Source organism: Copadichromis virginalis, linkage group LG12 (assembly GCF_057382275.1).
Source record: "Copadichromis virginalis isolate Kocher_CV1m ecotype Utaka linkage group LG12, C_Virginalis_male_GT1.1, whole genome shotgun sequence".
NCBI lineage: Eukaryota > Metazoa > Chordata > Actinopteri > Cichliformes > Cichlidae > Copadichromis > Copadichromis virginalis.
In genome coordinates, this window is record NC_140629.1 from 197,266 (window position 1) to 210,464 (window position 13,199).

The following is a 13,199-nucleotide window of genomic DNA, read 5'->3' on the forward strand; positions in this document are numbered from 1 at the left end:
CTTGTCAAATACTGAGCTTCAGTAAAGATTCAAGTTGCATTTATTTATATGTCCTATTACCTTAAATCTTCACTCAAAGACAAGTATCTTTGACAGTGTATCTATAGATGTATTATAAGAGGCAAATATTGTTCTTTTAATATGTTGGCATTACTAAATTTGGCTCAATGCTTATATATGTGTAAAAAGCAAATTTATGAGCTGTGATAACCGTTTCTGATAGAATGAAGAGTAGACTGATATATTAAATATTCCTTTATTGGGTGAGAAAATCATACCATGTCATAACTGCTGTAAGTCATACAGAATAGATATCAGAGCCTTAAACAGGCTGACTTCTGCTAAATGGGTCAAACTGAGCAGAAAGTAAACAAACACATAACATCCTTATAGAATATGATGTAACACTATAGATCAACTTACCTCAGGATATATAAAGCATATTTATCAATTACAGCAATATGATGCAACAAACACAGCAGTACTACTAATCCAAAATACTCAAAGCTTCATAGAACTGAAACAAACATGGACATTTATGATAAACACTTTAGGTTTCTGAATATCAAACTTGTTTCTGCCTTTCATAGTGTGTAACTTGAAGGCCCTGAGTACTTTCTCCCACACTGAAAACACTGGGATGATAACATTATTTGAACATTACCTAATAAGACTGATTCAGGACAGACAATTAGTGATTTTAAACTTTTCTAGCAGTCCTTCACAAACAGGGAACAGTCTGTCTATTCTCTCCATCTGTCAGCTGCTGCTGGCTCTTCCTCCTCCTCTTCCTCACACACTGCTGAGTTTGTCCTGGTGGATCATCAGGGATGCAAAGCCTCACAGATGATGTGCAGCAGTGGGTCCCTCAGTCTGTCCTCACTCTGGACACTTGCAGTTGTCACACATGGAAATCAAATGTGTGATAAGCTGCAGGATTCAAACACAAGTGTAACTTATAAATACATGTTCATACTTAAATTCCACGATCAGAGAGAAAGAAACAGAGAGAGAGTGCAGGACAGACAGACAGGTGGCAGTCTCAGGTGTACACACTGCTACAAAACAGCACAAGAGAAGGAGGATTTAGTGTTTGTGTTATTACGAGTGCTAAACAAGAAGAGTTCCAGATGGTACAGTGGACACATGTGTGACTGCTGTGATTAAAGCATCTTTCTTTCAGCTTAACGAGTGAACCGTCAGCTCGTTCAAACACACGTTAAAGTCCCTTTGGCTCGACACCAGCGAACAGAGGCAGCAATATAACATAGCTAACATTAACAGTGCAGTGAATCCTGCTTGTGCTGTGATATTCAGGACTGCAAACCGAGCAGCATCACTGACTTTCAGCTTGTTTTGTTTGTGGATATATGACTGACTTTAATTATCCATAAAATGTCACATTCTCTGTAAGATTAAGATCAACTATTGAGCGGCGTATATTTTAAAGTAAAGGCTTTAAAACAAAGTGAACGTTGAAAGTACAAACATCACTAATGTCACATAACTCTGTTGACATGTGGCCAACAGTAATGTTTTCATGTGTGCATCTTAACTGCAATGATACTTAATAGTAGCTTCCAGCTGTACTGAGGCAAGTTATTGCCTGGATGCTGGATGGGACCAATTCCTTCTGGAGATTATCCGGTTGTTCAGTGATGACGCGACGAATCCTACTTCCGGGTCTAAAGTAGTCTGCGTTTAATATGGCTTTTGTGTTGTTAACATGTTTAACGTTATGTATTTTCTTCTATTTGATCTCAAAAAGCTCCTAAAACAATCAGTGATCACTGTTGACCTCCCTCGGCTTTTATTACCACTAATCATTCATTTAAGCTCAGTTTTTAAAACCTTAGGATGTAACTACAGCCCATCCCATGCAGCAGTATATGAATGACTAACCTCATATGTGGATGGATTATCTCAGTTGTTCTCCTGGCTGAAGTTTGGTCCTTTTACAGCATCCTGCCATGCGATTACATTTGTTCCTGACCACCGAGAACACTCATGTTAACTTTTATCGAGTGGAAAAAAAGTTAGCTTGTTTATATTATGCTAACATAGCTGTGTCGCTAGCGGTCACGTAGCACATCATTATATACCAGCTAGCCCAACTTCAGTAATCCTACAAACGTCACTGCTGTTTAGTTTTCTGTCTTCATTTATGCTGGAAGTGTAATCCAGTATAATCTGGCCACTGTCATGGCACAGTGGCCCGTGGAAATGGGATGGACTCAAGTGCAGATTCAAAACCGGAGGCCAGGGGTGAGGTGTAACGAAAAGAGATTTTATTTTACAATGCTCAGAGGCTAACAGAAAGTGCAGACTAGAATCAATGAACATAAACTAGATGTCTGAGGCGAGAGAAAATACTGTGATGATAACTAGATGGCAGGGATAACTGGGTGCAGGTACTGGGCAGGGGAAACTGTGGCGGGCCAGGGCACTGAAACAGAGGAGAGAGCAGTCAGGGGAATCCCACAGAGGGTTGTGAGTGAATCTAAGGATAGTACACAGAGCTGTCTTACAAGCTTGCAGGTGGGGTTGCGTGGAGGGGGGAGGCAGGAGAGGTCCAGGTGGGTGCTGTATGCAATGCAGGGAGGCAGGCAGGAGAGAATGGCAGTTCCAAAACGGAGAGGGATTACCGGCGGCAGCAAACTGGTATCCAGGAGAACTTGGTAGGTGGGTTTCACAGGCTGACGAGAAAAACAGAGATACGGTTAATACACACGATGAGTCACCAAGGAACGGATATGAGGCCGAGAACTGACTAAAGTTGGCAGATAATCTGGCGAAGACCAGTTGAGTGCGCCGGTCATAAATACTGCTGGTACGATTGCCATCAGGTGAGGAACAACAAAGACTCCACCCAGTAGGGAGGAGCCGATGCTGTGGAAAACCACCCAGACCACGACAGGAAGTGATAGCAGAGCTGTACGTTTTAATTTGTTTCCAAAACCCCGCAGTCAGGACATGCTATATTGTATTTAGATAGAAGCTAGCGAGCTAACTCCCTGCTAACTTCTAACTCCGTTAAATGTCATAAATTCCGTTTTCATGGATGCCTGGATGTTAAACTCAATTGTTACACCTGGTAGAGCAGAACGCTGATCATTTTATTAAAGATGAAAGACTTTAGACAGTTTTTCAACTCTCAGTAATGCCATAGTGATCGTTTGATATATGGACCTGCAGCGGAGTTTAAACCCAGACACGGCTAGTAACGTCAGACTGAACAATCGGATTGGGGATCAGGCCTGTCTGCCCTTGTGTGTCATCCAACAGCAGCAGGTTTATTTGTGCAGCCAGGTGCTCATGGAGTGCAGTTAGCTTCTTTAGCCACTGGGCAGAAATCATACCAGGGCCTGGTGCTGTCTAACACTTCATGCTCGAGGCTCTTTCTTGGATGTCTGTCACTGTCATGGTCACTGGAGCTAGTTCAGGGAGGTCGCTGTAATGTGCTCTTATCTCCACTAGCCACTGGACATTGTTGTTATGTGTTGTGTCTTTTTCCATGTGCTATTCCAGTATTGCTCTGCAGCATAACTAATCAAGGATTCAGGGTCACCTGACCAAGCTGGTTCCACAGAAGAGGGACCTGAAAACTGAAGGCTCTGCCTCCCATTCTACTTTTAAATACTTTAGGAACAACAAGTAAGCCTGCAGTGCAAGAAGGAAGTGCTCTAATGGGGTGATATGGTACTATAAGGTTATTGAAATAAGATGGGGTCTGATTGTTTAAGACCTTGTATGTGAGGAGCAGGATTTTGAATCCAATTCTGGATTTAACAGGGAGCCAATGAAGGAAGCCAATATAGGAGAAATATTGAAGGGCATTTCCTGGTCAAAAATGACTCCAAGGTTCCTCACAGTGTTACTGGAGGCCAAGGTAATGCCATCCAGAGTAAGAATCTGGTTAGATACCATATTTCTAAGATTTTCTGGGCCAAGTACAATAACCTCAGTTTTATTTGCATTTAGAAGCAGAAAGTTAGAGGTCTTCCAGGTATTTATGTCTTTAAGACATTCCTGCAGTTTAAACAATTGCTGTGTGTTATCTGGCTTCATGGATTCATAAAATTGTGTGTCATCTGCATAGCAGTGAAAATATATGATATGCCTTTTGATTATACTGCCTAAGGGAAGCGTGTATAATGTAAACAGAATTGGCACAGAACCCTGTGGAATGCCATAATAAACCCTAGTGTGTGAAGAGGACTCTTCATTTACATAAATATATTGTAGATGTGATACAAACCACTGCAGCGCAGTACCTGTAATCCCTACAGCACGCTCTAATCGTACTAATAAAATATTATGGTCGACAGTATCGAAAGCTGCACTGAGGTCTAGCAGGACAAGTACACACCGAGTCCACTGTAAGAGGCAACATTTGTAACCTTCACTAAAGCCGTTTCTGTGCTGTGAGTTCTGAAACCTGACTAGATCTCATTTACAGTGGGGGCAGGCTCAATTACAGTGCATATGAAAAAATAGCTATTTACAAAATCTTTAAGCAAGGAAAATCTACAGTATTTGTTTGCAAAGTCCATTGTTTTTTTTTTGCCTGTCCCGTTTGGCTCTTTTGTCATCAGAATTGTTGTCTAAAGGCAAAGAAAGATGCCCAACGGATTTACTTTACCAAATTGACCATCCCAGCCTTGCCGTAATGGTCCATTTGATTCACCTTTTATTGTTTATTTTATTTTCACTTACTGAATACGGGACAGACTTGACTGGGGGAAAGAAGGGGAGAAAGAAAGAGGGAAAGAAAAACAGCTGAGAAGAGGGACGGGGGAGAAGGGCAAAAAACAAAAACCAACAGAATGAGCAGGAAAAAAAAAAAAAAATGCATATATCAATCACCTGGATCACCTGCTGAGAAAGAAAAAAGAAAACAAGCAGAAGAGAACAAGAGTAATAGAATAAACAACATCACAATGATATATGGGAATATGACAGTAAATACTAAATGTTAAACATTATTGTGCAGCACATAAGATCAACAGAACACAGTGTGCTTTGAGGTAGGAGCCAAAAAGGGTGTAGTTTGTGGGTGTGATCACCCGTGTGTACACCTGTGAGCATGGACGCGCTTGTTTTTTTTTTTGGTTTTTTTTTTTTAAAAGGTTCCTTCATGTAATGATCTGCTAGAGGGTGTGGGGGGGGCCACAGCCCCGTCCTCCAGGGCATGAAGCAGGTATGGAGGAGATCAAAACTCCAGACATCCAGAGGCCCCCAGAATACAAGAGACCAAGGAAGACCAACAGAGGGGCAGCCGCGCCACTGTCCCAGAAAGAGCTGAGGAGAGTCCCAGATGAGGGCTCACTCAGCAGCCGCGGAGCAGAAGCCAGGGGGAGTTGGCAGCCAGCCGTGCCTGAGTGACCGAGCCCCAGGCCGAGAGGCCGGGGGCACCCCACCTCCGAAGTGGCCCGAGCGAGCCCCAGGCTCCAGGCCCCGATAAGCGGCCGCCAAGGAGTGAGCCGGTGTGTACCCGGACGCCCATCCCCGGACACAAAGAACCACCAACGCACCGATGTCTGAGGGAGTCCGCCACCGGCAGGGGAAGTGGTGGTCGGGGGGAGATGTAACACACCCAAAGAAAGATTCTAGGTCTGACCAACCGTCTCTGTCGTGGGCAAAAAGATGACAGTCAATAAAATTCTAAAAGATAATTTATTGACAAAAAAATATATCAAGAGATAAAAGATAAAACAGTCCAGTGTCCCATTTATGAATTGTATAAAAAACACACAGTCCCAAGGCCAGAGCCAGCTATGCCACACGGCCAGTTGCACTCCACGTGTTGCCTGTAACAGGGTTAGAAGTTGTCCTTGGAGACCCACCACCCTGCAAGCATATAGCCAGTGGTCACTCCAGCCTCTGCAACTCTGCTACCTTTAGGCTGTGGCATATAATAGGCCCTGGCCTGCACAGAGAGACAAAACGACACTTTCACTATAGAATTCATAGCACAAAATCCATCCATCCCAAACATATCTGATTTCATCACATTACATACCTGCACAGAGAGACAAAACGACACAGCAGTGTTTGTAGTGTGGGCTATAAGTAGACCAGTGTATCAGTGCAATCAAGTACACCTGCCTCTAATTAGTCCAACCCCATTCCAGCCATTGGCTCACCAAAAATGTGACACACACACAAAACCACTCCCAACCCAGTGCAACTTCACACAATAATATGGAGCTGAATTAACACAGGCACATTAGTCTACCATGTTACAGGAGATAGGCCTCCAAACCTTGGAGGGCCTGAGATGTCCTCAGAGAGGTGGCGTCTGACACCCAACCTGACATATAGACACAGACATACAGGCACACACAGATACACCATATATAAAAATAAACACATCTAACCCTCACTTGATGCTACTCCAGTGTTGTTTACGTCCTGTTTGTAAATTAATTACTGTGCTGTTTACAGTCAGGATTGCACATGATGGGCTTTGGCCTAAAACTTCTGATACAGTTTAGTTGTTGTTGTTTTTTTTTACCTGGCCAACAGCCTGTATCCACAGGCTGTGAGGCTCCTGAACTCTCTGCCCCCCTCTCACGGACAATAACCATATCCAACTTCTTAATAGCACTGAACTGGTCTGGTGCATCATATCTTTATTCTCTTTCCCCCTCCTGCCTCTTTCTTAAATAGATAACTATTATATCTGACATCATATCTCACAGTACAATAATATTGAATGGGTTGCATTGTTATACTTTGTCATGTTTCTCAGGTCTTTGTCTGAATTTCTTATGAACATTACTTGTCATGTTCTTATGTTGTTGCTAAGGATTGTCTTATTGCACTGGAGTCACACTGGGTTAAATATTTACACTTGGGTTTTAAGGGGTATTTATTATTTTCTTCATTATTTTATTTACGGGTTGTACGGAAGCCCCAAACGCAATTTCATTGTTCTCTGACAATGACAATAAATACTTAAATAAAATAAAAATAAATAAAATAAACAAACATCCATTCCCACCCTCATGCTCTCATATGCACTTACTCCACACTCAACCAACGTGGAGACAGACATGAAGAGACGCTGTACACACGATCACACTCCCCAAGCGTACTCTACGAACCGGGTCTAGGTACCCTTGCCCCTGGAGGGGGGAACTGCACCCAGACCCAGGTGGTGTTACCCTTTTCCCTGCGGTGGGGGGAGGCAGACCGCCCCGACTCCGCAGCAGCAGGAAGGCCCCACACTCCAGACCGCAGTCGGAAGGCCAACTCCTCCACCTAGCCCCCCCGCTCCAGCAGGCCGCAGAGAACGGGGGTGAGAGACGACTCCAAACCTCCCTCCACCCGCTCATTGTAGTGTTGATGCATGTGTGTTCTAAGGTGCATTTAAAACCCAGGAGGGCATGGAGCTACCTGCCAGAGAGCAGCAGGTAAGCGCATAGTCCCTCCTGCTAGCCCTCAATGTCTACGTGTATTTAAAATTGAGAGGTGGGCAACAACGCCAGGGGTGAGGTGTACACCCTGATGGTAATTTGGATTCCGTGTATCGTGCCCACCCCCAAGATCCTATATGTATGTGTAATGAGAGTGTGAGTAATGTGAATGTCTAAGTTGTGGGATAAAATTGAGGCAGAGGCAGCCAGAAGGGGACAGAGGGGGGGGGGGGGGGGGGGTAGCCTCCTCTGCACCCTGGTGACATACCCCTACTCCAAGGTCCTGCATGTGTGGGTGGTTGTGGTGGAGCGGGAAGAGGGAGGCAGCTGGAGATGGGGAGGGAAGGAAGGGAGGGGCAAGTGACCCCTCCCTGGGGCCAGCTCCCCCGCTGACCCCAGTAGGCACCCCCATACTCCGCGACCCGCCAGGGAAAGGGGGCCCAGGCCCATCCAGACCGGGGCCCAGTGCAGCAGCGCCGCCCGGCCCCACAGAGCCCGGGACAGTCCACCCAACCCCACCACAGAGAAAACTGCACCCACCCCACCATCCACTCATCTTCCAGACTACATAAGACAATAAACACACAGGCTGAGATCTTCCTCCACCTCTCCTGTATCTCCCCCTCCTTCAGAGAGAGTTCCTGAAGAGAGGAAAGTTCCTGCAAGATGTGACAATCTCCCCCACCACTTGAAGAGCCCCCCAGGTGGCTCGATGCACCGGCGGCACCCTGCTCCAGGGATGGGCCCCCATGCACCCACCCGCCAACAACCCCGGCAACACACCAACCAGGACTCAAGCCCCCGAGGCCCGGCCCGGGCCCCAGCCCAGAGACGGAGCGCCCCCAGAACCTCACGCCCATCCCGGACCCACCCAGGGGCAGCCAGGCTACCAGGTCAGTAACCCACGTCCGTCAGCACAGACCCTCCCCTAGCCCCGCTGCACGCAGCCGCGAGGAAACAGTCACCTGAGAGCCAACAGAGCCCCTAACCGGACATGACCGCTACCCCGGGTTGAGCCCCCCAAGGAAGATGCCTCCGGGGAACCCCCCGACGCCCTAAGCCTGTCCCTACCCCCACACCAATCACAACAGTGAAGGCGGGACCAAACTATGACCCCCCCCCACCCCCACTAGGTGATGGAGCCCAGAGCAATTGATCTGATGTGGTGGCAGAGGCTGTATCAAGACTAATGTAATCTAATAGATAATTTCTATATTGGTTAGAATTAAGATTATTTTTATTTTTCCAGTTCATGAGGACTGTTTTCTTGGCTATGCATAGGGTAGTGAAAACCATATGGGCGATATTCTTTTCTGAAGTGACATTATCTAAGCTGCCCAACAAACACACTAAGGGGGAAGTTGGAATGTTACATTTCAGACACTTCGATAAGTCTTCACATATCTCGCACCAAAACTTCTGAACTGGTGGACAGAACCAAAGAGCGTGGATATAATTGTCCGGTGAATTGGTTTGGCAGTGTGAGCAGTTGTTGGTAGACGTAAAGCCCATCTTGAACATCCGATGACCTGTATAGTGCACTCTATGTAATATTTTGTATTGAATTAATTGAAGACTGGGATTTCTAATTAGATGAAAGGTTTTTAAGCAAATCTGAGACCAGAAGTTTAGGTCTAAGTTAACTGATAAATCCGCTTCCCATTTTGCAATAGGAAGTGATATTGATTCATCTGTTTTAGAAAGCATTCTGTATATTTTGGATAGTAATTTGGGGGTTTTAAGAGTAAGAAATTGAACCACACTTGGTGGTGTTTGTAGTTCAACTTGACCCGGTTTAAATTTCTTTTTTACTATGGATTTAATTTGTTGATATTCTAAAAATCTTTTCTTGTTGATCCCATATTGTGTAACTAGTCCGTCAAATGAAATAAATTCTGTTCCTTCTAGTATATGTTCTAAATATTTGATTCCTTTACCACTCCAATCTGAAAAGTTTATCATATTATTGTTTTGTAATATGTCAGGGTTGTTCCAGATAGGTGTACGTTTGCATGGGATTAATGAAGACGCCGTCAATGTTAGAAACTCCCACCATGCTGTCAGAGAAGAGCTGATGTTGATGCTTTTAAAGCATTCATGTCGTTGGATGTTTGAGCTGATAAATGGTAGGTCTGAGATCTCTAGATTATTGCAAAGTGCTTGTTCTACATCTAGCCAAGGTTCATCTAAGAGGGTATGTTTTAGCCATCCTGAGATAAACTGAAGCCTGTTGGCTAAGAAGTTAGGCAGTTCTATTCCTCCTTTATCCTTGGTCTTTTGTAGTGTTTTTAAGCTTATACGTGGGGGTTTATTTTTCCAAAGGAATTTGGACATACATGAATCTAGAGATCTGAACCTGATCTTGTGGCGGTTTAGTTGGGATCATTGAGAATAAATAATTTATTTTTGGTAAGACCATCATTTTTATAGCGGCAACCCTTCCCATGAGTGATATGGGTAGACATTTCCATCTAGCCAGATCATCTTCTACCTTCTTTAAAAGTGGGATATGGTTTAATTTAGTTAGATCTGCAAGCTTGGGAGAAACATTAATACCTAAATATTTTATATTTCCTGATTGCAGTGGTGTAGAAGAGGAATTATGGAGGGAGCAATTAATCGGTAGGACTGTAGATTTTGACCATTTAATTGAGTAATCTGATATTCTTGCAAAAGAGTTTATCAATTCAATCACCCCAGAGATATTGGTTTGTGAATTTTGGAGAAAGAGTAACACATCATCCGCATAAAGGCTGATTTTATGTTCCACGTTCTTGCATTTTATGCCCTTAATTACTGAATTCTGTCTAATTGCTGCTGCTAGTGGTTCAATAAAAATTGCAAACAGTGAAGGGGAGAGTGGGCATCCCTGCCTGGTGCCCCTCAAGAGACAGAAGCTGGAGGATGTCTGGTCATTTGTTCTAACACAAGCTGTTGGGGAATTATATAATATTTTAACCAGTTTATGAAAGAGGATCCAAAACCAAATTTGTGTAAAGTTGCAAATAGAAATTTCCAGTTAACTCTGTCAAATGCTTTTTCTGCCTCTAAAGAGAATATTGTAGTTTCTAGGTTTTTACTGTATGAGTAGTCTATCAAATTAAGTAATCTACGTGTATTTGTTGATGAGTGCCTACCTTTTATGAAACCAGTTTGGTCAGGATGAATTAAGAGGGGGGTTATTTTCTCCAGTCTCTTTGAGAGAGCTTTGCAGATTATTTTAAGGTCTAAGTTTATAAGGGATATTGGACGATAGCTTGAGGGATATACAGGGTCTTTGCCTGGTTTTAGCAGGAGATTAATGTTTGCAGAATTCATATTTGATGGAAGTCTGCCCTTTTCTTTAATTTCCAACAACGTTCTGTAGAAAACTGGTGCTAGAATCGACCAGAATTCTTTGTAGAATTCTGCAGGAAAGCCGTCTGGACCTGGAGCCTTATTATTGGGCATACTTATCAGGACTTCCTGGAGTTCACCTGGTGTCAGTGGTGAATCCAGTGCCATTGCTTGAGTGTCCAATAATTTTGGAAGAGCTATGTTGTCCAAAAACTGATCAATTTCTTTTTTAGATGGGTTTATTTGTGGTGAATACAACATTTTATAGAAATCCCTGAAAATGCTGTTTATTTGTATCGGTTCATATATTGTGTTCCCAGATGAATCTTGAACAGCACATATAGTTGTTTTTTCTTTATTTATTTTTAGCTGGTTTGCTAGAAATTGACCGGATTTATTACCATGTTCATAATTTTGTAGGTGTAGTCTTTGTACTAAGAATTTTTTTTTTTTTTATCAATTATCTCATTTAATTCTAGTTTTGTTTTGCGTATTTTGTTCAATGTTTCCTGATCTTGGTGGGACGCGTAGGCTTCTTCTAGTGATTTGATGTTTTTTTCCTGAATATTTTTGTTTTCTTTTTTCTTTTTATGTGATGAGAAAGAAATTATTTTACCTCTCATCACAGCTTTCCCTGCTTCCCATAGAACAGAAGCTGATGTTTCGGGAGTGTCATTATAGTCCAAATATGAAGTCCACTCTTTTTTAAAATATTTAATAAAGTCTTCATCTTTAAGTAGTGATATATTAAATCTCCAGTTTTTTCTTGGCGTAGTATTATTCTTGTGCATTAGTGTTAAAGATACAGGACCATGATCACTGACAGCTATAGGGTGAATCTCCATTGTAAAGGTAAGTTCGACAGGAAAATCCAGAGCTTACGATCACACACCACACAGGAACAGATTCTCCTCCACAACTTTCTTACAGAGATAAACATGGAGCATCTGCATAGAGGCGAGAACAGTCATTGAATTTGTAATCATATCATCAGATCTGTGGCTGTATGTTCTGGAGAGTTGGGTGAAGAGAGATGCTGAGCTGTCAACTGATGAACACCTGGTGGTGCGTTGGATCAGGTCGTAGGAAAGGATGTTGGACAGATCTGGGGTGCCTAAACGTGAGGGTGCACTTGGAGCGCCTGGCAGAGGTCCCCATCTGTATTCTCACACATTCTCGTGCATCATGAATTCTTTCTAGAATTTTATTTTTAGCATTTATTTTTATATTGTAATATTTTAATTCTTGTTGCCTTCTGACCAGTGCTGTTTTGACTGTTTTTATTGTAATAAACTACAACTCCTTGGGGTGGAAAAGGTTTGCCCTGAGTAACTGAAGGCTCTGGATGTTATAGGGCTGTCCTGGTTGACACGTTTCTACAATGTTGCATGGAGATTAGGGGTACCTCTGGATTGGCGGACCGAGGTGGTGATTCCCATCTTCAAGAAGCGGGTCAGGAGGATGGATGAGTTTCTTCCACTGACAATATGTATGTCCAGAGGCATAGATTAAACTTTTTGTGATTTCCTTACCTTAAGAGGGTTGTTTTTTAATTTTTTAGTTATAAGTTTTATTCACGACAAAATAAGTGTTTGTTGTAGAATGTGCAGCATGAAAGTAGCATGCATGTTTTGCATAGAACTGTTTTATGCATCTGCATTTCACAAAGAATGACAAATTGGTATACGGGACAACAAATAAAATCTAATGTATAGAAAAAAGATAATAGGATATGCCCATGACAATAAGAATGATAAAGGACTTCACAAAGTCAATTTATTGCTAAAGTGTGATCTTAGAAAATTGCTATTGTGCACCACACTAAACAGAACAAATTCTGTCAAAACTTACTTTTGCAAGATCCCACAAATGTTTCGCAAGATCTTGAGAGTTTTTTTCTTTGCATTTATCATGCTTCCATCAGTATCTGTAAAGCTGTACAGAGTACTGCAGCTGGTTGTTAATGAATGCAACAAAGACCACCAGATCAAAGTACACCTAGCCACGAGTGTTTCCCCTTCCACTGAGCACTATCTTCATCTCGCAAAATACATGTTCAAATTTTTTTTCTTCAATGTGCCTTGCGAGGCTCCATAACATACCTATCAATCTGTGAGCATTTCTCAGAGGCTGCAGCAACTGCAGCTTTTGAGGAAGTTGCAACAGCACATTTGTGAATTCTCACGCGTAGCCCTACAGGAACACCCACAGTTACAAATACCATAGCGACCAACATCAGTGCTACTACTGCCCACAGTTCATGTAAAGGAAACATAACGGTGTCATACAATAAACTACAGAATCAGCATTGTTGTCTGTGAAGGTTCTCAGTCATTCAGGTCATCGTAGTCAAAGGAGCTTGTAAAGAAAAGCATCTGGACTTCTTTAAGTTGCTTGAAGACGTTTCACCTCTCATCCGAGAAGCTTCTTCACTTCATCAGC

The 13,199-nt window shown here is 43.0% G+C and overlaps 1 long non-coding RNA gene across 1 annotated transcript; it reads right to left on the reverse strand.

The window, feature by feature from the left end:
• Positions 1-472: 472 nt before the first annotated feature.
• LOC146696138 (uncharacterized) lies at positions 473-2,846 on the reverse strand. Its single transcript, XR_014923074.1, has 3 exons — positions 2,529-2,846; positions 1,903-2,446; positions 473-930 (listed from the first exon to the last, which is right to left on the reverse strand). It is a non-coding gene; the product is annotated as an uncharacterized LOC146696138 (long non-coding RNA).
• Between the last annotated feature and the right edge of the window lie 10,353 nt (positions 2,847-13,199).